This window comes from Gasterosteus aculeatus, chromosome 18 (assembly GCF_964276395.1).
Source record: "Gasterosteus aculeatus chromosome 18, fGasAcu3.hap1.1, whole genome shotgun sequence".
NCBI lineage: Eukaryota > Metazoa > Chordata > Actinopteri > Perciformes > Gasterosteidae > Gasterosteus > Gasterosteus aculeatus.
The window spans coordinates 2779813-2805378 of NC_135706.1; positions in this window are offsets into that span (position 1 = coordinate 2779813).

Here is a 25566-nt window from a genome sequence, read left to right on the forward strand (position 1 = left end):
TCTGTTTATGCTGCTTCCATCTTTATAATGTTACCTGTTCAGAAAAAGGGATAGAAGATGTATGAATGTTAACTTGCCTTTCATAGTGATACATTTTTTTTTTCCATAACATCTAGATAAAACATAAATTCCCTGGCAGTTGCAAATAGCTTTGGTTTTCTGTATTGGATTTGATTAATACATTTTTTTGGAGATTTACAAGAAATACCTCAAGGAATGCTGCTGTTACAAAGTATTTTATTAATAAGTGTATAATAATACGTTCTTGCACAAATAAAAGTGCGCAAAACACTATTTTCGAATTAAATAGTGGAATTTGCTGATAACAATGTAATTTCATCCCAATTAAACATAATTGTTGCCAGCATAAATGTTAACACAATATTTTATTGTTAACAATAACAATCTGGTGACAAATGAGTATACTGATGATGTTGCTGGATCAACTCGGTCACTGCTGTGTGACCTGTTAATGGCCTGGTTGGTATTTGACGAGTTGCAAGAATCACAGGCTGTGGGTGTTCTTTACAACCATTAAATCTTTGTCATCAAATCTCCCCCTGCTAAGCTCAGCTTCACAGGTCTCGTTTCTCAGTACCCTCCTTAACATTCCATGAACTCTGATCTATTAGTGGGGAGTTGTGGCCCAGAGGATGAGGCGGTCATCTACCTAAGGCAAGAGTTAGTGCAGGTTGTCATTCAATCGGAAAAGGTTGGCAGTTTGGCTCCTGCATTGCCTGTCAATGTGTAGCTGGGAAAGACACTAAACTCCTGAAAGGATGAATGTGAATTTGTATAATTATGGAAAAGGGGTAGCTTGTGTATGGATGTGTGTGAATAGGTGAATGACATGTCATGTCTAGCCCGAAGACTAGTGTCATAATTCCTGAAATCTTTGAATCCCAACAAACGCACAGAAACAGCATTCATCCAACCAGACTTCCCTCTCACTGTGGAGTCCGAGTTTGTGACCATAGGTGAGGGTCGGAACGTGGACCGCCCAATAAATTGAGAGTTTCGCCTTACGGCTCAGCTCTGTCCACCAAGATTGGTCCATCGCAGAGCCTGTTTCCCTCTTGCAACTGCATCAATCCGCCTGTCAATCTCCCAATCCATCCTACACTCAACCGTGAACAAGACCCCGAGATACTTGAACTCCTCAGATTTGGCGGCGCTGACCCTTATCCCTGTAGCTTTGCACTTGGCTACAAATCTCCCCAATAAATGCTGGAGGTCACTCTCTGAGGAGGCCAACAAGACCTCATCATCTGTAAACAGCAGAGTTGATCTTGAGACCCCTGAACACGACGTTCCCCCTATGGCTGCGCCTAGATATGCTGTCATAAAAGTCCCAAAAGGGACTGGTGATCAAGGACAGCCCTGGCGGAGGCCGACACCCACCAGGACCGTGTCTGATTTATGACTATGGATACGAACACAACTTCTGCTGCAGTCACAGAGAGACCAGATGGCTTGTTGTAACTGGAAAACATATCTAGGTAGGGCTGTCCAATCAATTTAGGGAAATTTCCTTTTTTTAGAAAGGGGGAACCACCACCCCAGGCTGCCAGTCCATTGCCACCGTGTGGCCAAGACAGCCGAAAAATATCCAGCACTTCTGCAACTCCAGGGAAATCCTTTCCACCACCCTGGTGCCTGGTCCCCCCCCCCCCCCCCGAGTATTCATGCGCTGACTCGTCTCCAGAGGACTTATTAGGTTCCGGAGATCTTCAAAGTGTTCTTTCCACCGCCTGACAATGTCCCATGTCTGGGTCAACAACTCTATGTCCTTTTTTTTTTACTGTTTTTTCAGACAACCCGTGTACGCAAAATTCTGTTCCATATGGCAGTGGTTGCAGCGCTCCCCAACCACCGGGCTGCACACCGGTACAGGTCACGGGACACTTTGTCTTTTTAAAAAATTTTATGCATTCTCCAGATATGTCACGATTGGGTAGGACCCAACCGAGTTTCCTAACAAAAACTACTTTATTAATTCACAAATCAAAGATATCGAGGGGCAAAACGCAGACACAGGGTGACGCTACTCAGGGTAGGACATTCAGACATTCGCGACTTACAGTCAATGACAAAGAACAAAAGATGCACATGCTTAAATACACTGGGAAGGTGCAGGTGATTGGACACAGGTGGAAACCATCAGGGACACGGCAGACAATCACAGGGGCTGACAGGACAAAGCTGGGAGTGAAGCTAACCCAGGGACACAAGCGGCAGGAAACTACTAAATAAAACAGGAAATAAACCCAAACCGTGACAAGATATGCATTAAAAATCAACCTTCCATTACAATGAATACACAAACGCATACACACACACACACAGACACACACACACTTAAACGTATAAACAAAGTATGGACGTAGAAGAAAAAATGCTAACATTAAAGCAGATAATGTACAATCCATGTAGCTAAAATACTGCCCCTTCCTGGGCCTCAGCTTTGAAATTCTGCTGCTTATAGGGAAGGGGCGTGTGATTCTCCATATGCATGTAGCCCTTGTCTGACCATGGACCTGTGCAAGTCTGAGCATACTCATTTAATGCCAAGCAGACCATCAATCTTAAAAGAGGAGAGAGAGAGACGATGAAATCCCAGACATGATCAAAAATGAAAATGAAATGATACTGATAAATGAAAATAATGATCTGATCTTCTCTCTTCTCCATCTGTGTTGCTTTAGGAACGCTGTCAGCTGCGTTGTTGTATGGGTCAATACCAGGTCTTAGATCAAAATGTATTCCAGTTTTGTAATGTGGCCACAATGAGAACTGGCCTTGAATGTGTGTGTGTGCGTAGGTAAGTGTGTGTGTGTGTGTGTGTGTGTGTGTGTGTGTGTGTGTGTCAGTGGGCGTAAGAGGTCTGCTCAGAGGAGGGGAATGTGCTTCCAGACTGTTTGGAGACAGAACATTGCGTCTTGAAACAACAGTTCACTCGGATCTATGATGCAAGAGAGATTCAGTGAGTAAATAAAACATGTTCACACCCGCCATGTTTACCTGCTAACACTGTTATTATATTATGGAAATGATGCATGTAAGGCAGATCTCATACTTTCAGTGTGGCATAAGGAATATGACCTGAATAAAAGTTGTTCGTTGTACACAGGACATATAGTCCGTATGTGGAGATCACATTGTCATCAATAGATTCCACACATCTGCAGACAGTTTCACTCTTGGAATACTAATATAATATAGTGGTGGCAGTGGTTTGTGGCATTCATGCACACATATTTTATGTGTAACCAATCCATGTCAATTCATGTTTAGATCTGGTTTTTCTTTGCAGAGTACTTTTCTTCTATTAATCAATTGGACTAATGTAACCTTATATGTCACAATCTAATCATTGCACATAACAATTTCTTTCTTAAGTTTAATCATTTGTTACATTCGAATAAAAGAACTGCAATACCTGTTTTCGACTGACGAAGAACATTTCAAGAAAATGGACAGGTAAATAGAAAAAGTTTACCGGGCATGTCAGGATTTCGATAATAATACTTTTTAAGACACACTGAAAAATGTGAACTTATCTTTCAAATGTGATTATAAGTTCTATAAAACCATCTATCTATGGTATTATTGCTTCAAATAAGACAATCTGATTGATCTTATGTGTGCATGATATTTTTTTGCAAAATAAATCAGTCATTCTTTGAAGCAGTATTGAAAAATATGTTCAGGTTTTATATATATATATATATATATATATATATATATATATATATATATATATATATATATATATGTATATATATATATATATATGTATATATATATATATATATATATATAATTTGCCTGTATGAAAGCCAGCACGGAGGGCAGAGCAGTGAGCGAACCGGCAGAAGTCTGCAGCTGTGTGAAACCATCAGATCTGCCTTTCCTCACACTTCAACAGCCAACAAGTCAACGATTTACGACGGCCGGAGAGGGAGAGAAGGAGAAAGAACGATAGAATGGACAGTGAAAAAAGGAAAGACAGAAAGAAGACATAGACAACTGAGAGAGGGGTTAAATAATAAAATGAACAGGGTGAAGACTTAAGACAGAAGACCGAAAGAAATGTCATAAAGCAAGAAAAATAATAGAGGAAAAAAAAGATAAATTATGACAGCGAGGGAACAAGAGCAAGGCCCCAGAGAATCTAAAGGATAAAGGTGCTAATGTTTGGAGCTTAAGAGCAAGATGACAAACTCACACACAAAACAATTTGAAGATGACAACACAGATATACCAGGCAAAATGCGTTATATGTGTGAATGATTGTCCTTGATCCACAAAGCACACGGAGGGGTAGACTGTTTAATCAGTGCACACAAATGCGAGACGTGGAAACACACATGAGCTCCTTGTGCAGGGACTGCTGAGCTACAAGCGATGATGAGCCACAGCCAAATGGCATAGCAGCCTAATGGCCGGCGTAGACACTTGGATATAACAGCATATTTGACTTAAGAGAACTATACACCCAAGAAAGGTCAAAAGGTCATCTGAAGTATAAAATGGTGCTTCAAGGCTTCACCAGTGTGGTCTCGCCACACGGATCCAACCTTCTGCTTCAACAAATGAAAGATATTTCCTCCACAAACGCACATTTCCTCCTGCAGCACTCTCAATTCATGTCTGCTTGTCTTGTCTGTATTGGGTTGGTGGTGTGCAGAGATCTGTTTATTTGGTCTTTTAATACAAGCTGACCCGTGTGCACTAGTGTTTGTGTGTATGTGTGTATGTGCATGTCTGTGCACAAGTCCAGTGAGCACTCTCCCATGACAACTACCCAGAAACACTCTCAACAACAGTCCCCACCACACGTGGAGAACACAAACATGCACACAAATGCACTTTAACACACGTACGCTCATATACCCATCAAAGATGTGTAGCACATGGAAGAATGCCTGCGTGTGTATGCGTGTGTTTATGTGTCTTTTGGTCTTGAGGAGATTTTCAGCATGTGTTCGATGATTCCCCGGGGCTCTCACTCAACTCTGATTGACTGGCAGGCCTGCAGTGTTTGTTTCCACAGCGACAGAGCTGTCACTGCCTTGTACCACCCAGGTAGAGCTGTCAATCACACTGGCTCACAACGCAGATATTCTTGGTGATGTAGTTTCTAACAAATTACTACTAATACTACTATATATAAGCATTATAGTGAAAGATTATGAACAACTTTTAATACAAAGAAATAAAACATTAAAAGAGTTTTTCCTTTATTTAAAAAAATAGGGGAGAAAATCACAAAGGTTTATCATAACAGATGTAATATTGCAGTTGAAACATTTTAAAAACTTCTGTATAGCTGAATTTTGACAGTGACCATTTAAGTTTAAAAGGAGCTAAGAAAACAATTCAGCACATCCGGTGCTTCCACACTGGTCTCAACAACACAACACCTGGTTTAAAGTGCTAACAGTGCTTACCTGGTGGGCAACCAGAGGATGTGTGCTAAGCTTTAGCTAAGGTTAGTGTTATCACTTACCCGCCGAGTCATGCAGATCGGCGGCTATTGGCCAGCAAGGCAAGGCAATTTTATTTGTATGGCACATTTCAACAACAAGGCACCAGCAAGGGGATTTAAAAACAGTTAAAAAGATAAAAAGGACAACATTGGATAACTAAAAATAGAATCAAATTTGCACCAAAATTCTGAAATGGTCAATTAAAGGCAGCAGGAAACAGATGAGTCTGTAAGAGTCAGCAGACCTCAATTCAATTCAATTTGTTTGTATAGCCCAGAATTGCAAATTACAAATTTGCCTCAGAGGGCTTTACAGTCTGTACACATACGACATCATCTGTCCCGAAACCCTCACATCAGCACAGGAAAAACTCAAAAAGTGAGGAGGGAAAGGTAATGTTGGTTTATGATGACAGTAATAGTTATATGACTAATATTTAAAATAGTAATGAGGATGATGATAGTAGCAGCAGGTGTCAGCAGGGCCACGGTAGGAGGCAGGAACAGCGTCCAGATATAACCATGATCCATGGAAACCTGTGTGGCAAGAAAGCACAAATTCTCCGTGGAGGAAACAAAGTTAGTGATGCGCATTAATGTTTACAGTAATAGAAATGGGAATATTAATGGTGCTAAGCGGTAGGTGTCCGCGGGGCCGGGCAGGAGTCAGGAACGGTCTCCAGACGGAACTACGATCTACGGAGACCTGCGAGGGGAGAACGCACAAAAACTCAGGGAAAGAAGCTGATTTAGTGATGCTTATTAATAAAACGTGGATTATTGCAGAGGGAGAGAGTAAGAGAGGAGCTTGGTGTGTGTAAGAAGTCCCCCGGCAGTCTAAGCCTATAGCAGCTTCACTAAGGGCTGGTCCAGGCTAACCTGAGCCAGCCCTAACAATAAGCGATATCAAAGAGGAAAGTTTTAAGCTTCATCTTAAATAGCTGACTGAATCTGCCCCCCAGACTGAAAGTGGAAGCTGGTTCTACAAAAGCTCTTTAAGATAAGACGGTGCCCTACATTTTAGTCTGGATTTAACAGGGCCAGTGCAGAGAAGCTAATTCAGGAGTAATATTATCCCTTTTCTTAGTTCTTAATAATACACGTGCAGCACATTTAAAAGAGCATCCTGATGACAAAGAATTAAAGTAATCCAGTCTAGAAGTAACAAACACACTCATTTCTCTGCATCACTTTGAGACAGGATGTTTTCGATATATTACGTAGATGAAAAAAAGCAGTCCTTGAAGTCTTCTTGATATGAGAGTTGAAGGTCATATCCTGATGAAAGATGCTTGACCAGTGCTGCTGGATACCAGAGCAATTCCATCCATAGAAACTGTATCACGTGACAGCTGACTTCGAAGGCGCTCTCCTATAAGTGTTTTCTCAGTTTAGCATCAGGAAGTTGCAGGTCATCCAAATTTTGATGTCTCAAAGACATTCTTGAAGTCTAACAAGCCGGTCAGTCTCTAGGACTGGAAAAACTGAACACTGCTTCTCAATATTGTCTTTACTCTGGGAACAGAAAGTTGACCCGTCTCAGACGACCTAAAGGTTCGTGGCGGTTCGTAATGTTAAAATATTTCATCCCATTAATCTCGGCCACAATTATCTCATAGATTAACCCGTTAACTTGGACAGCCCTATCATAAATTATTACCTTTATCAGCTGGGGTACCCAAGGGATGTTTGGCGAGACCTAGTAAAGGTAGGGGAGGGGCAGGGCGCTTTCGAGGAAGTGGGGCGTGGAGTGAGTTCGGTTCCAAAATCGAGCAGTTATCTTATGTAATCAGCTCCATGCGGGGGAAGAGTGTGAAAGAGGAATGGCAAGGGGAGGAATTTTAGGGGTGGAAGTAGGAAATAAGGTCATCTCCTTCTCGGAGTGGTGGAGGAAGCGGGTAATCAGAGGCGGTCCCTGATGATGATGTTGGAGCCCCCTCCTCTTGCCTCTCCCTAAGCGGGGGGATCATTACCATAAGATCTCTACAGTGGTGCTGTATGGTTATCTCTTGTTAGACTCCTTTTGGCTCTTTCGTTGTTCTAGTCTGGATTTTTGTGGAGCTTTTTTGCTGGTTTACTGCTCTCAGCTGTCCTTGGCTGTAGAGGTGTAGGGGTTGAGGAGGAGTAGTTCTGCCTGTGGGGTAGAGCAGGCCAGCCAGTCACATCACAAATCTCAGGACGCTGGGCTCTGCTCTGTTAGTCGTCCTCCCACATCCTGAGCGTATGATTTACTTTGCACCGAGAGTGTTTCAGGGAGGACTACCATTCAAATAATGGTCTACTTGAAAACCATCATCAATGTTATTAATTCAGCCCATTCTTATTTCCAGGTGCTCATGCACTTGGTTCGTCAAACTTTTTTTTACAAGGTTACAAATTCATGAGGCTTTGTCATCGTGCTACACGTTTGTACCATTAGAAAAAAACCGACTATATATCATATAGAGAGGGTGGAAGATGAATTAATAAATCTCAAAACGTGAGAAAAAAAGCTGTTTTTCAGTCTGATACTTGTGCATCTCTTTACAGACGGCTGCAGTGTGAACAGGTTGTGTCTGTGTGTGTTTTGTCTTATAATATCTCTTCATATCTTCTCAGGCTTCTCGACAACATCACTAATGGTCAACAGATGGGTCCACAGCTAAAAATGTATGAGCTGCATGGGGCTTTGAAAGAAATACAATGTAAACCCATTTGCACAATTGTTAAAGGCTCAGAGTAAAAGAAAAAACACTTACACCGAGGGGTCTGAGAAATATGCGATGAGTTGATTAATTATACCTGCACTGTTTGTACTATGATAAATCACATTTGCCTCAATGACAAAAGTCTAAAAGCCAGTTATAGCACGACATAGTCTTTTTAATAGAACGAGGAAACTGCTTAAAACACATTATACCACTATGTGGGTTACTGAAATGATGTTTTATTGAAGTTTCTTAATAAATGATAAGTGGTGTTTTTTTCTAGATTAAAATCAGTTTTTGCAAGTTTTTCCAACAATTCAATTCAATTTATTTCATTTTGTATAGCCCAAAATTGCAAATTACAAATTCGTCTCAGAAGGGTTTACAGTTACTGTACAGCTTTTTGTTTACAGGACTGTAATCTTCTGCAGGAGTTTTTAGTAGTCGTATATAGCCAATGAGCTGCCATCTTTGTTTTGGTGCAACTTGGTGTGTCTTGTGTGTGTGTTTGCATGTTTCTTAAAAAGTGTTTTGTGTTAATCCTTGTCCTTGCTCAGCAGTCACACACACTGAGGTTCAGGCAAACAGTGAACAGTTTGTTCCCTCTGGGCTACTGTAGCTCCCTTAGTGTCTTGTGCCTCTGCTCAGCTGAATACAGTAAAGCTTATTAACTGTATTGACAATCAATAATAGTGATCAGAGGCCAATCAACAGCAGTGTTCCATCTGTTACCATTTGACCTGAGCAAATAGCCAAAAAACATTCAGCTGGGCAGAAAAAACACACCGAATAGCCTCTAAAAAGAATTAACAGCAGTTAATTTGCATTGTGGATTAAATTACTTTTTGCAAGATGAAATCGTTTGAATCATTGATGTATATTGTCCAAACACACATGTGCTAGCAGGCGCTATCCCCTCCTAAAAAGAAATACGCAGGCAGGTTTACATTATGAAGCCATCATTAATACATTGAGCCGGATGTTGCTGTGACCTTTTCTCATTTTAGGCCTGACCCCAGCAGATGACCCTGGAGAAGGATTAGTCCCTGATACGCCTAATTAACCCCAGAGCACACTGCTCAGACCGGAGCAGCAGCTACCCACGCACACAAAAAAAACAGTCCTTGTTATAGCTATACTTCTTTCTCACCGTACCTTAAAATCTACCTAAAACCAGCTTCCTAAATGTTTACCCCAAAGTAAAATGTTTACTTTGACCTATCCACTTTTACTCCTCTGGACCTAGCTAACACCTCTGTATTCCCTTTGATGCCAAACAAGTGTATTTTGCCTGAGAAGTTTGCAGAAAGAAAACACGGTGATAATAATAATGATAATAGTCATGCAAGCGCTATGAAATCAATTGATCCTGGTTTGACTATACAAGATATGCTTGAGATTAAAAATGACCTTACCTTGCCACAGTTGAAATCCATTTTGAAGGGGCACTTTAAGGAAGACTGCACTGCTAACCAATAACACAGCCTAGTAAACATAACACAAGAGGGAAATGATTCCACTTAAAACTTCCTCTTTAGAGCAATTGAGTTACTTGCTTTAAGAGAGGGAGAGTCAGAAGAACAATACAGTCCTGAGCTCATCCAGAAAAATTGCAGTTAGCACTCGGTTGTTAAACCGACCACATTAATTTACGCCTACTGGACATATTATGACAATTCCACATTTTATTAATGCTTCTTCACATTATTGTGGCTGTCTAGCATGTCTACCAACCCCCAAAACGCTGGAAAAAAACAACCAGAGGGATCCTGACTTTAGCCTTGATAAAGAAATCCATCCAAAACACTCAACATTCAATAGATTAGGTCAACCATTAGTTATGCAAAAACACAAGTAAATTGAAAAGTTTGCTACGTTTAATTTATTGGTTGTATTAGACGCGTGTTAGATAGTTTAGATATCAGAATTCCTAAGTCCATTAGTGTGAATCAAGTGATAGAATGCATATCAATTATTTTTTGAAAAATTCTGGGGCATTTGTGAAACATGCATATGTATAATATACAACGCTGCCAAAATATATCAATAATTTGTTTGAATTTATTCATTGCATGAGTTGAGCAGCACACTGGAAAACATGTCCATCCTTCAGTATTTGTGTGGGTGTATGTTCTTTATCTCTTCACGGACACTTGTAGGTACCTCCCTACAGCTGCAACCTTTCTGGACTGTCATTTTGATAAAACAGTGCCTGTGAATGCAAGTCTTTGTCTCCCTGTATAGAAAGCATATATTTGTGTAAATCATATATCAAGGCCAGTGTCTGCTATGCAGGTGTGAAGGTGTGAATGAAATGAAGTGCACCAAGTCCAAACACTTAATCGCGTGTGTGTGAGAAATTGCAATGTTTAAGGGTCTGATAGGGATTGATCTTACACTATCGCAGTGCTTCTGTTTGTATATATTTAGTTCTATATAGGCCAACACTGCCAAGAGTTTTCCTAGGACACACTTTTCCTATCTCCTCCTGTCGCTATCCTTCCAGGAATCATGGTCATATCTGAATCAAGGTCCTGCTATGGCCCTGCTGACACCTACCACTTCTAGCACAATTATTAGTCCTATTACTATTACTGTCAACATTAATGCACATCATTAACTTTGTTTCTTTTTTAGTAGTAGCCTATTTGTGTTTTCTCGCCTCACAGGTTTAGATCGTGGTTCGATGTGGACCCTGGTCCTGCCTCTCAGGGACACTGTTCTATTTGCGTGGCGCTGCTGAACAAAAGGCCTGGTCACCCATGGTGTGGAGATGAGTGTTGGGGACCTAGAGGAGCAAGCTGGTTGCAGATCTGAGGGTGCGGGTGAAGGTTGGAGAGTAAGTAGTTCTTGCAAATAGAGAGGTGCATGCCCATTTACTCATTTATAGGTGAGTAGTAGAGCTTTGTAGTCAATGCTGAATGAGACAGGGAGCCAGTATAGTGAGTGTAGGATGAGTGTTATGTTCTCATATATCCGGACTCTCATCGGGATTCTGGCATCCCCTAACTGATGGCGGTTATATCTGATGGTGGTTATATCTGATGGGGTTACATCTGATGGTGCTTAAATCTGATGGTTGTTACATCTGATGGTGGTTATATCTGATAAGGGTTACGTGGTGGTTATATCTGATCGATGTTATATCTGAAGGTGGTTGTTCCTCCAGTGGTCCAGTCTTACCCCTGGGTTACATCTGATGGTTGTTACATCTGATGGTGGTTATATCTGACCGGTGTAATATATGATGGTGGTTGTTCCTCTAGTGGTCCAGTCTTACCCCAGGCTTACTACTGTCAATATTTGAATAATTTCTGTTGCAAAAATTGAATGTACTTATCTTTTATGTTGTTATTCTGACATGACATTATTATGACATCGATTGCATTCTCTTCTGGGAGAGCGATCCTCCTATGCCCTTCTCCCTAAGTTGTTTTCCATTTTTCTCCCTGTTGAAGAGTTTTTTTCATTTTTGGAGCAGTTTTTCCTGTGCCGATGTGAGGGACAGGGAATGGAGCTGGGAAGGGCCCGACTCTCACCGCCGCCTGCAGGAGAACCAATACCCTCTTAACCTCTAGTCCATGCCCAGCTGTTTTGTCTAGGGAAGAGCCCCACTGTGGCTGCGGCAAGGTCTCAATAGACTTCGTCGTTGTTCTACACCTCAGAGGTATCCTTTCTGGGATTCATTGTCTATTTCTATTGGCGGTTCATCCGCAACAACAGTTCTGTGGCTGCCCCCCTCACCTCTCTCACATCCCAAAACGTGCCCTTTCAGTGGACATCTGTGACAGAAAGGTCATTTGGTGATTTAAAGTCATGATTCACTACTACTCCCATGCTTGTTTTCCCAGACCCTGCTTGCCAGTTTGTGAAGATGTAGTCACCTCAACCTCCTCAGTCACCTTGACTACCTTGACTACATCTCCACCAGAAACTGCTCTACCGCTAACCTCACTGTAACTCCGCTTCACTTCTCTGACCACTTCTTTATCTCCTACTCTTTCGCTCTCTATAACTAACGACCCCACCCCATCAGCTAACTCTGTACCTGTTCGTTTTAACATTCGCTCCCTCTCTCCCTCCTCTCTGGCCTCCTCTGTTCTATCAGCTCTCCCTTTAACTGACTCTTTCTCCCTCTTACATCCAAACGCGGCCGCAAAGACTCTCCGCTCAACTCTGTTCTCCTCTCTCGACTCTCTCTGTCCTCTTACGATACGACGGGCCGGCAAATCCCCTCCGGCTCTGTGGCTGTGAGCCAACCAATGAGTGCCGTGAGAGCCACTATGCGAGCATCGGAAAGGAAATAGCGTAAATATAGATGACTTGTTTGCGTTTTAATCTCTTTTCTCCTCTTTTTCTGTTACTATCTCTGCTGCCAAAAGCTCATTCTACCAATCTAGAATCGAGTCCTCATTTTGTAACCCCAAAAAACTCTTTCCTATCCTCCCCAACCTCCTTAAACCCCTCAATTCCCCTCCACCCTTCTTTTGGGAGACTTTGGGAGACAACTAAACAACCAAAACCATAGCTGAGGCAAGAGTTGACCCACCCTCAACCCATCTGAAGAAAACAACTACAGACCGGTCTTGCTTCTTCCCTTTTTGTCCAAAACTCTTGATCGTGCTTTCTTTAACTAACTCCTCTTATCTCCACCACAACAACCTCATTGACCCCCACCAGTCAGGCTTCAAGGCAGGCCACTCCACAGAGACTGCTCTCCTTGCTGTCTCAGAGCAACTCCACACTGCTAGAGCTGCCTCTCTCTCCTATGTCCTCATTCTTCTGAACTTTTCTGCTGCATTTGACACCATAAACCACCAGATCCTTATTTCCTCCCTTCAGGAACTTGGTGTCTCAGGCTCTGCTCTCTCCCTTCTCTTGTCCTACCTTGACGGCCGCACGTAATGGGTAACTTGGCGAAGAGCTGTGTCGGAAATCTTACTACTGGAGTTTCTCAAGGTTGCGTCCTGGGCTCCTTCCTGTTCGCTCTCTACACCAACTCTCTCGGCTCTGTCATTTGCTCGCATGGCTTCTCCTACCACAGCTATGCCGATGACACCCAACTAATCCTCCTCCCTCACTCGGACACCCAGGCGGCGGCATGGATCTCTGCCTGACATCTCTCAGTGGATGTCCGCTCACCATTTGAAAATCAACCCAGACAAAACCAAATTACTTCTCTTTCCGGGGAAAGACTCTCCTACCCAGGACCTGACAGTTAACTTTGGCAACTCCGTGTTAACACCGACTTTTGGAACCTCGGCGTAACACTTGTAAGATTGTGCAGATGTCCTGTCAAATACAAAAGCCAGCCCCCGTCCCTCAGTCCCAAGCCCTCCTCTTATTCGCTGATCCCGGTCAGGTGAATCTAATAAACCAAGAATGTTATTTCAAATATGTACCAAAAATACATCAAATACAAATAAATGATTTGTAACAAAACAGAAAACATGGCTCCAACACCCTGACTCCCAACATTACAGCGACAATACGATCCTGTAGATACACGCTCTACAACATCAGGAGAATACGACCCCTTCTCACTCAGAAGCCTGCGCAGGTACTGATTCAGGCTCTTGTCATCTCCCTCCTTGACTATTATAACTCTCTCCTGGCAGGTGTCCCTGCAGCCGCCATTCGACCTCTGCAGCTCATCCAAAATGCAGCAGCTAGACTGGTCTTTAACCTTCCTAAATTCTCCCACACTACTACACTCCTCCGCTCTCATAGGTGATAAACATAGGTGCTCACGTACCATGCTGTGAATGGATTGGGTTCAAATGGATGGGGTCCAGTCTACATCCCAACCCGCACACTGCGCTCTGCATCTCCCAAACTGCTTGTTCCTCCCTTACCGAGACTCTCGACAAGATCACGACTGTCCTTGCTCCGAAATTGTGGAATGAGCTATCTGAAGACATCAGGACCGCAGAGAGCCTTTACATCTTCGGCCGCAAATTAAGACGCACCTCTTCACACTATACCTTGACTAAAAACACTAACAAATTGTAGCACTTAAATTGTACTTTAATACGGGCTCTTATCAATAGCATGTTGTTGTAAATGTGTTCTTTTGAGTTTGTATCCAGTTAAAATGCACTCATTGTGCTTTTGACCAAAGCGTCAGCTAAATCACATATAATGTAACGTATCTGTTGTTGCAAAGTGGTTGCTGCTGCAGGAGTTGGGCGAGAGAGACGCTAATTGCTAATGCTAATCACATGCTTGTTAAGCGTCCGCTAATCCGAGGCTATGAATGCTGCGGATATGGCTAAAGTGCACCTATAGTTAGCTGTATACAGTTACCTTGCAGTATTAAGACTGCACTGATGTTTTCTGTTTTCTTGTAGAACCACACAAACACACACACACACACATCCACACCCGCAATAATAAGATTGGAAAAAGATTGGAATCACATTTGCCTCACCATTCCTAAAAATCATTTGAGTGACCACTGACCTGTTCCTGAACATGACGTCAGAACGCACAGCCTCAGTTCATCCTGACCATTTATGAGTTCAACGGAGGTGTTACTCATTGCCTCGTCTCTCCAGGCAACATTCTTCTAATGCAAAATGGTTAAGTCTTTGTGTTTGTGATTATTAAACTGTTCACTAACTGCTAACTAACAGCACGGCCAGTAACGTTAATCCATCCATTCATCCATTGTCAAACCGCTTATCCTGCACACAGGGTCGCGGTGGGGCTGGAGTCCATCCCAGCCATCTTCGGTCGATAGACGGGGTACATCCTGGATTGGTCGCCAGCCAATCGCAGGGCTACACAGAGACACACAACCATTCACACTCACATTCACACAACTACGGGCAATTTAGAGTCACCAATTAACCTGATCCCCAGAGCATGTCTTTCGACTGTGGGAGGAAGCTGGAGAACCCAGAGAGAACCCACGCAGACACGGGGAGAACATGCAGACTCCACACAGAAAGGCCTTTGGGCGGAGTTGAACCGAGGACCTTCTTGCTGTGAGGCGACAGTGCTAACCACCACGCAGTAACGTTAATGCTATTATTAATAGTTAATGCTTGAAAAAAAAACTTTTCTGCTGCTATATACCTTTTTTACCTTTTACTTATAAACCAACAATACTTGACTTAACGTTACTTTAAGACGAGGGTGTGACGGACGGTCTCTGTCCGCTGGTGAAAGTGTGCTCACCGTTGTGTGTGTGCACTAGGGTTGCCACCCGTCCCTTAAAATACGGAATCGTCCCGTATTTGAGAATAAAATAGCGCGCCCCGTTTGAATCAATACGAGACGGGGTTTGTCCCGTATTTTCCAAGTTGTCTTCAATGCAGCGTCCCATGCAAATAGTTCCACCCGAATTCTGTGAAGACTCGTCCTATTTTGCCCCTCATTGGGTAATACTTGCTGCCATGGTTCGTTTGATTGGCCGTGGACCTAAAACAAATCTATCAGAGCCAGTGGAGGGCGGGTGTCTTGGCCGTGTCGATTTAAAAGAATGGCGGAGGCAGTTTCGGATACCCTCGCGGGTCCTTTTTTTTGTATGTTTCAATCAATGTTCTTAACTGTTTTTAAACGTGTTCTTGTCCTTTAATATATTAGTTCATGTGAGTCCATTGGTGCCATGATTTTATGGTTATTTTTCTTCTACACAGGCAATATATTAAGTGTTGTTCTTAGATAAAAATGTCCCTGAAATATTCATTGATAGTGAAATTGGTTAGAATGTACAATAATTTGTAAAGAAATCCACTATACAGTCACATACTGTGAAAATAATTGACGATATCGTACCGTAAATAACTGTAAATTACAGACATCACGGCTGCCAGTAAGTTAACGTTAATTTACGGTAATATTGTTTAGAGTTAAGATGATAAGATAACATGTAATGCAGCTTGTTAAGTATATGATACAATAAAAAACACTGTACAATGTAACACTTTACGATGTACAATCAGAGTATTAAATGTTGTGTAAATTACGGGATTTTTCTGTGATACAATTAGCAGTGAAAATGTATTTTTACAAGAAATAAATGCTGGTGTTTCACTCTCATTTATCAGGATAGACTTTTAAAAATGATTTATTAGAACAAGCATAAGTATTGTAAAAGTGCAAAGTTTGTTTGGGCTTGGACTCCATCCAGTTGTAGGATAGACCAGGGGCCGGGATGCCGAGATGAGGCATATCTCCCCCTTTGGGAGTCCAGACACTGGTGGTGGTGGTAGAGAATAAGTTGCTCAAACAGATCAGCTTTTAACATTAAACAGCACTGGCGCGATTGGTTTACGGAAATGGTGCCTCTGCCCCTTCTCCAGGCTTCCCGACTTACTGTTGTGATCTTTTACCGTAAATTCGACTGACTTTTTTTTTCTTCTTTACAGTGTAGCCAACCAGACGCCTATTTCCTTAAAAACCAATCGCATCAGTGCTTTCAAACTTTTCAAACTGTCCTCTCTTTTGCTGGTGATCATTTCAGTGCACATCCGATGCAACCAGGATATCTCCAAAAAGCAGTCATGAAGTGACTATGGCTTTCCTTCTTCCTCGATTACTGTATGAAGAAAACACAAACACAACTTTTCAGATCCTAGATTAAGCCCAATAACTCAAAGTTGCTCCAACCAGCTCTTATCCCCAGCTCTGCTGTCAACACCTTCAGGATGCGGGTGACACATCAGTTCACTGGAACCACAGACAGGCGCCAAGGGGGAGTCTAATCTGCTCACACATCTCTCTCATTCTCTGCTTTGGTCCATCCCAGTCTCTGTGTCTTTCTCCGTGCCTTTCTCTGGAGGCTCTCTCTCGCACCAGCTTACACTTACACCTGCAATGAGGTGAGACTATCCAACCCAGAATCTTTGCAGAGGCAGATACAGAGATGAGACTAGCTAGGAGAGAAGCCTTCTCTGTTCCTTCTATAGCCAGTTTCTCTGTGATGTTCACGGTTCGTTGCTGTTTCTGCTTGAACATGTGTGTTCAAAGTTGTGATTGTGTGTTTGATGTCAGTTGTGCTGCTAACGAACAACGTACCCTTTTGACATGATACAAGTACATCTAGGCAGATTAAGCTACTCTTCAGGATGTAGACCTCATATTTTGTTAATACGAGAGGTGGCAAAACCGTTGTGTATAAGAAGTTCTCTATGTATCTTTGTCTTTCTGCCCGCTCCTTCATGTTTTAGCACAAACCCCGATGCAGGAGCAGCGGTAGACTTACATGGAGGTAAGATTTGAAACTCCGTACACATAGTGCGAGCTAGATATTTTCAGGGTTTCCTGTGGCATGTCGAACAACTCCTTTCTACCAGCCCAGCTTAATTCGTCACCGCTCATCCTCCTGACGTGTGTGCATAACACCGCTGCGTCGCCGCACGTACGACGACGCACCAATTCAAGATGAAATAGTCCCCTCCCTGCTTTGTTTTCTCCCGTGCATTTTCCTTAAAACCCAAAGTCATCCTTGACATTCTGAACTTAAATAAATTGTTTGAATCCAAGTTTGAGTTGAATCTATTCAACAACATTAATATATTTCTATGCCCATTTCACTCAATACATCTTGGTGAAACAATAAACATACATATCATCGTACATAAGTACAGCAGGTTAACATTCATTTCGGCAAAATTGTATAAATACGTACAGGAAAAGCCGCTGTAAGGTCACGGGGGGCCCTAATAGCCTGCTAGGGAGGCGCAGTGTATGAGAGTTGACCAAAAAACACAATAAAGTTGCAAAAGAAGGAAAAATAAAAAAGTTTTTTTGTGTCGTGGCCAAGCCAAACTTAGTATTTAGTCAGCCAAAAAACACACAAAGAACTTGAAGCTCTTAATGAAATCACGCAACCAGACTTAGGCCATATTTACACATAGATAGTATTTACAGAAAATAATATTTCTGCCCCTCCGTTTTCACAAAGTTTTCTGTTTATATGAACCTGCATAAATACGGCCCCGGGCGCCATCATAACTACGCCAAACCTGTAGTCGGCAGTGTAACGAGAAGGATAAAGACATGCAAACCAATCAGAATTCTCAAAACCAACAACAAGTCGCACACTGTGACGTTTGACAACCTAAAACTTTGTTTGACCTAGTTCACACACAAACAGAGTTTTCAGAAATCTCCACTTTGGCTGGAGTTTTTAGAAATGATTGTTTTCCGTGATAAAACCTGTTTTTGTGTAAATGAAAGGCCAAAACGCATGAAAATATATGCGTTTTCCCATCGTGTAAACGGGGTCTTGGTCCTTGCCCGAGTTCCTTGGAGGATTCAAGCCTTCCTGTTGGTTCTCTCACCATATTCCTCCCCTCCTTTTTCTTGTCCCACCCTTAAGTCTGGCATTAAATGAGGGTGGTTTATATACATTTGAACAACACAACTAAAAATCTGCATTAAAACTAAATAGCAACACTAAAACTGAACTCCAGAAAAACGCATTGTCAAAAATACAACTATCAAGCATTGAACAAACAGTAACCACATATGAGAGTTCTAACAGTAACAACAATTCCATTTTTTTCCTCTAACGGTCCATTATCTTAAGAAAGTGTCTAGATTCTTAGGCTGTAGGCTATAGGAGACAGCTTTGAACGGTCCAGCTCCAGGAAAACTTTCTGGAACACCTTAAATATGTTCAAGTTTAAGGTCCCAATTTAACATCTACTAAATTACTTCTACGTTCACAAAAGTCTTACTCTACATTCACTAGGCTTGTAATATGTCAACTAATCTCTATATGATAGTATAAGCTCATTCCGGGAGCTCTAAATCATCCAATCCAATGCAAATATATTAAAGGGACTCTTGGCTGCTTTGTCATTAATGCAAAATTCATATAAAAAAAAAAAAAGTGCATACATACCCAAAGGGTGATTATTTACATGAATCTGAATTATTATCACTGAAACTGCAAAACCCAGCAGCTTCTGCCACAAATTACTGGTAGAAATAAGAGTATGATTGGATGTTGTGATTTGACCATTCATGACGGGTAGAAGAGATGTGCTTAAACACATGAGTTGATCCATCGATTCCACGTGGTAGACCCCGAATGATACTCTCAGGACATTTTTTTTTACCTCAAATAGAATTACAAAGAATTTGTGTGTTTTGCGTGAATGTTGGCTGCACGTATTGATATAAACATTAAAGAAAGTGTGTATATGTATGTTGGCATCTGTTGGCACTTTTGCTGTATGACCGCATGTCTAAATATAGTTAGCTGTTACCAGCACGTTGCTTGTGATTAGCAGGTTGCGGCAGTCGTCAGTGAGTGCCACCTAAGAAGTGTTTTTTATGCGGGCCACATTTTAGCACATTTTTCCAGAACTAGCTCCAATGTTGCGGTACTCATTTTGGATGCAGGGGTGTAAAAGCTAAATGTAACATTCAAATAATAAAAAATGGCAATGCTTCTTTGCCAAGTAAGCACCGAAATAAACATCGCTCTGGAGTACATATATGTCCACCCAAAAGGCACATGCACTGGGCAGATTCTGTGTGGGTAGCATAGCTGTTCTATATGAGGTGCCTGTTAACGTTTCTCTGAAAAGAAAGATTAGCATCCTAAACACAGACGATGTGCCTGAAATGCAACCATGTGTGGAAACGTGGACATTCTATTTGAGTTTATAACCTCTCGGACTACAAATGAACTATACCAAAACTCCTGTTGATGCTTCGTTAGATACAGAAGTGCTAACTGAGGGGGCATGGAAGGATCAAAAGAGGTCCAGTCTGAGCAGCCCATTACCGCCATAAACAACCAAAGACACTCAAGTCCCCTCTTCCCCCCAAGTCAGCCCCCTTTTCGCTCTTGTTGCCCTGATGTCCATGTCTGTCAGCAGCTTCCCCTACACACAGACACCAGGGCACATGAGCAGTCAAAACAGAGTTATCTAAAAGTAAACATCCACATGGCAGTATGGGAAAGACAGAGGCTGAGGAACCGGGGAGTGGAACAGCATACAGAAGGTGAAACAAAGGAAGGAGCTTTCATTTGGAGAGAGAAGGTGTCAGGGGAAGCCCAAAATTATCTCGATCTTAAGGAGCAGGAAACAGGTAGAAACTGCATGCAGGCAACGCTTCACCGTCCATCAGCGCTCATAAAGACTTTCCAGGTAAACATCAGTTGGGAAAGATGCAATAGTGGAGGTGAAGTCAGTGAGGCGGAGAGAAGACACTGAACAATCACTGCAGCTGTCTTGTGTTTTCATCTTCATACCCGTGAATGACGGGGGCAACAGATCCAGCAGGGCACCCCGAACCTTCTCCGGCCACATCTACAGTCTGTGCACATGAGACATCATCTGTCCCAAAACCCTCACATCAGCACAGGAAGAACGGAAAAAATGTAACAGGCAGAATAAAGAGAAAGAAACCTTCATTGAATTTATTGTAATAGTAAGTGAAAAGGGACTGGTCAGGTTAGTGAGGAATTTCAGATTCGGACATCGGATATGTCTGGAAGCAAAAATAAATTTACGAGGACAACGTGGAAGGAGCTGCGTATGAATGTGCAGCCAATCACAAACGACCGCTAGAATCTAATGGCTCTGCTGGAGAAGAGGCAGACAGAAGCCTGCTGAGAACCATTATTAAAGGTCATAATAGACTGTTCCAAGAGATTCTTTATTTCATGAAATAATATACTATCATACCTTATTTAACTTTGTAAATATATTGCTTCTGTTAGATATTACTTTTATTAAATGTTTAAACTGATGCAAGTTGAATCTTTTGGACTTCCCGTCCCCCAGGCCCGGGGAGAGAGCATTTGAGGTTCAAACCCCACAAACACACACATTTTTCAGACGAGCTGCTTTTTATCCTTTCTCTAACCTTTGACTACACATAGTTACTGAGACCACTACAAAAATGTATTTACTTCATATGTCCTATCCGTGTGACATCAGGAAGTAAGTGCTTTTTTTTTCAGCATCGGTCTCTTTCTTTGTAGTTTGTGTTAGCGAGTCGCTCTACGCTTGGAGAGGTCACGGCTATTTATCACCTGGTGATTAAATGGAGGAGAGTTGGAAGGTGCCGGGTCCTTATTAGTGAAATTTACAGTGTGCGGGAAAGGCTCCTAAGGAGGAAACTTTCATCTGAGCATCATCAGATAACATCCACATGACTGGACCAGTACATCATTGATGCTTGAGCACTCAAACCCATACACGAGAGAGAGAAGAAACATGCATTTTGTCCATTGGGTTTAAAAGATGTACCAAAGATACCCTACGCAGTTGATAGTGTGATTTTGATGTTTGCTTTTCCTTTCATGGCAAAACATTTTAATACATCTTAGCTTATTTACCACCCCCTTGAAAATCAACTCTGATTGAGGCGTGCAACAAGAAAAACACATACTCCACAATAAAACACTGACATTAGTGCTTCCTGCAAATTGCATCATCAAACAAAACAGGTGGTGGGAAACTGGTGGATTTGTTCATTGGTGATTGGTGGCTCCATAATGCATGTATATGGATGCATACAGTAGCAATCAAAAGTTTGGGAGTGGAATGGGTAAGAGAGCAGGACTGTAGTCAAAGAGACTGGGACTTCATTTACTGGGCAACTGTGGCTCAGTGGATGAGCATCTTGCATTTTCACTGCCATAAAGATACCATTCAAATAACAACCATCAACATACAATGGTTTCTTGTGACGAACGCGGGGGAGGTAGGACTCAAATGCAGAGTTTCAAAAACAAAAAGACTTTAATGGTCAAAAAATTCCCAAAAGGCCAAGGGGCCAAAACGCAGACAGGAGCCAAGAACACTCTAACATGGCCATTCGGTACATTCTACAATGACGCAACAAGTGACAAGAGACACACATGGCTTAAATACACTAGTGAGGCGCAGGTGATTAGACACAGGTGGAAACAATCATGACACAACGGACAATCACAGGGGATGACAGGACAAGGCAGGAAGTGAAGTTACCAGGGAGACATGAGGCAGAAAACTACAAAATAAAACCCGACGTGAACCCAAACCGTGACATTTCTATAATTACTCCTCATTTTTGTTGCTTTTTCCAACAAAAGCCTGGAACATATGTTAATTCAGAATTTTTGAATGCATACAGAAAACTACAATATACTTAGTTATGTTCAGACAACACAACTTCTTTGTTGTGTTTAGGAAAAGATTGGGTTATTACTAGGTAAGTTTGATTATTGTGATACATCAACTATGTAACTAGTACATTTAAGAAGTGTTTCACAAGGGTAACCACAAAAACAAAAACAGCCTTCTTGCTAAAAGATTGGTGTTAGTTCGAGGTATTGGTATTTTCTTCAATTCCAAAGTGTTGAGATAGTTATTTTTTCCCTATTATTTTTAGTGTGTTAATTACGTGTGCAATCAATCCAAGCTCAGCAGGAAAAATGGGGGATCAACCTGTGAGTAAAAACCGGGGGGGGAAATATTTTGTTTATGTTGTTATGTTATGTTTTGGTATGTAAACTGATGAGCTTGGTACAATCAGGAACCAGGAAACATTTATTACCAAAATATGTCAGACATACAAGGAATTTGACTTGGCGGTTGGTGAATAACATTCGACAGTAAGACACGCTCTTGTCCTTGGTTGTACCTGCAGCGTACCAGACGGTGATGGAGGAGCAGAAGATGGACTCGATGATGGAGTGCACCATCATCGTCATTGGCAGGTTGACTTTCTTCAGCTGTCTCAGGAAGAACAACCTCTGCTCAGCCTTCTTGGTGATGGAGCTGAAGTTCAGCCCAGAAAACGAAAGGAATCCACAGCGTTGATGGGGTGATGGGGGAGTGATGGGGGAGGGTGGGACTCTGTTCTTCCTGAAATCCACAACCATCTCCACTGTCTTCAGAGCGTTGAGCTCCAGGTTGTTCTGGCTGCACCACAACACCAGATGGTCAGTCCAATGAGGGTGGTGTCATCCGCAAACTTCAGCAGCTTGACGGACTGCCGACTGGAGTTGCAGCTGTTGGTGTACAGGGAGATGAGCAGAGGGGAAAGAACGCAGCCTTGGGGGGAACCGGTGCTGATGGACCGAGAGGCAGAGACATGTTTCCCAAGTTTCACGTGCCGCTTTCTGTCAGACAGGAAGTCAGTGATTCACTTGCAGTGAACGTGCAGCTGAGAGAGTTTGTCCTGCAGCAGAGACGGGATGATGGTGTTGAAAGCAGAGCTGAAGTCTACAAACAGGATCGTGGCGTAGGTTAACACATATAACACAATAACACATGAGCTACCTTATTTTTAAGTTTTGTACTAAAGAACAGATTCATTTTGTCAATATACAGACACACAGCCATACACAAGTACAGAGTAAAAGACAAGACACCCTAAATTGCCTGATGCAACATTTTTGTTGTTGTATTTTCACTTATGTCACTCGTTGTCACACACATCTAACACTGCCTCCAACAAAACAAATAAAAATGTGCTGCTCTCATCAACGTTGGCTTCCGTCACTCCTGACGAATCCCATCCAACCAACCTTCCTCAGGGTGAGTGTTAAGTGTGCAAGTGGGTGCTTCTTATATCTTATATCACAAAGTGGTAGTCCTGCGTGCCTTTAGCAATGCCGTAGGCGTTGAAGAGGGTGAGAAAGGACGAACGGGTGTCTGTTATGTATCTCTGTCACAGCCTCAGGGTTCACGGTCTACTACAATGGAGGCCGACAGCATCATTTGTCAACTACGACATTTGTATCTGTTGTTCGACACACAGACACTCCACATAATAGTGTTCAACATTTCCACATACACTGGAGTCACAGCCAGCACCTTTCCTTGAGCATTAAGGTCTTTCTGAAATTTAAAACAATCTTAAACTACATATCTTTACTTAGGTGCACATGCAGACACACATACTATGATTTTATTGCCCAACTTCCGCAGTTATCCCCAAAAAGATAACTAATCTGCCCCACTGAAAAAGACATCTTTGATTACCTTTTAATGTTACCCAAAGTCATGCAATCTTTTTGGCAACATTTGTGCTTGGCAAAATATGTTTCTTGAAAGAAGCGGTTGTGGTTTAACTGGCATCCGACGGACAGACCATCCAGGCACAAAGCCCTCCGAAACAGATCTTTTGAAGCACTTTCCCCATTTATATGTAGAACCTTCTTCCTTCCTCTTGGCCAGCGGCGGATGTGGGCTGAACGCTCCAGACGACGTAAAAGAGAGACTTCTGTCTCTTCGGCCTCTGCAATGGATATGACAGAAGTGTCTCTTTTACTTGGCGTCTGAAAGGCAGTTTCCGAATCAGTGGGTGTTAATGTCTCCTTGTATTTACATTTATTTGTGTATGCGTTGATGTGTGTGTGCGTGTGTGGCTGTGTGTGTGAATAATTGAGCGTAGTTATTTTGGTTCCTCTGAGACTGTCATGAGGAGCCAGGATGAAAGACCAAAGAGAGTAAACCGCAGGTGAGAAGTTAGTGTGTGCACGTGTTAGTGTGTGTGTGCATTTAAGTATATTCATAGAAGAAACCGTATTTACATGGTAAAAGTTGATCTCAGCTCTTTGAAGTGGGAAGTATCAGTGTCTTAAGAAAACACACTGAGGAAAGGGCAGTTCGTTGTGTATTGATGTGTGTGTGTGTGCGTGTGTGTGTGTGTGTGTGTGTGTGTGTGTGTGTGTGTGTGTGTGCGTGTGTGTGTGTCTGTGTGGCAAGGGAAAGAAAACCGGAGCAAGCGGGAGATGAGGCCATTAATAACTTCTTTATCACAGAGGCCTCCTTTGCCTTCATCTCCTTCTCATCCTCCCTTTATCTTTCTTCTGCCTCTTTCAATCTTTTCCACCAGACTTTCTTTCACTACTTGTCTCATAGTAATAGAATTATGGGGCTTGGTGGCTCGAGCCCACGTATATTTGATAATAGGTATATTCATTAACGTGGTACTAACTCCTCCTATGTCCTCGTGTATCCGTGTGTGTTTTCCCTGTCCTCAGTCTCATCTCCTACCGAGACGAAAAGGACAAGTCTCCTCAGAATGGAAACCAATTACATACAAAGAGAGCGATTAGAAGTGGGGGAAATTAAAAATGAATAAAACACAAGCTGATAAAGAAAGTTGGAGTAACAAAGGTAAATCTTCACATTTGAAACAAGACAAGCTTAACAGAGTTACATAACAGAGTTAAAAGTCTATCACATGTACTTTATTGACAAATTATTTTTAAAACTTTCGTAATGTCACGACCATACTGTGACATTTTAGTAAGGTACATGTTGGGTACGCAGAAATAAAACATGAAATGATCATTATTTCACTATTTCAACTATTAACTATAACTATATGAACTATATTAAACTATTCTGTCTGTTTTACTTTTAGCATGTTTATCTGTTTAGTAAATCAGTTTTATCTATTTGCAGCTATCTTTTT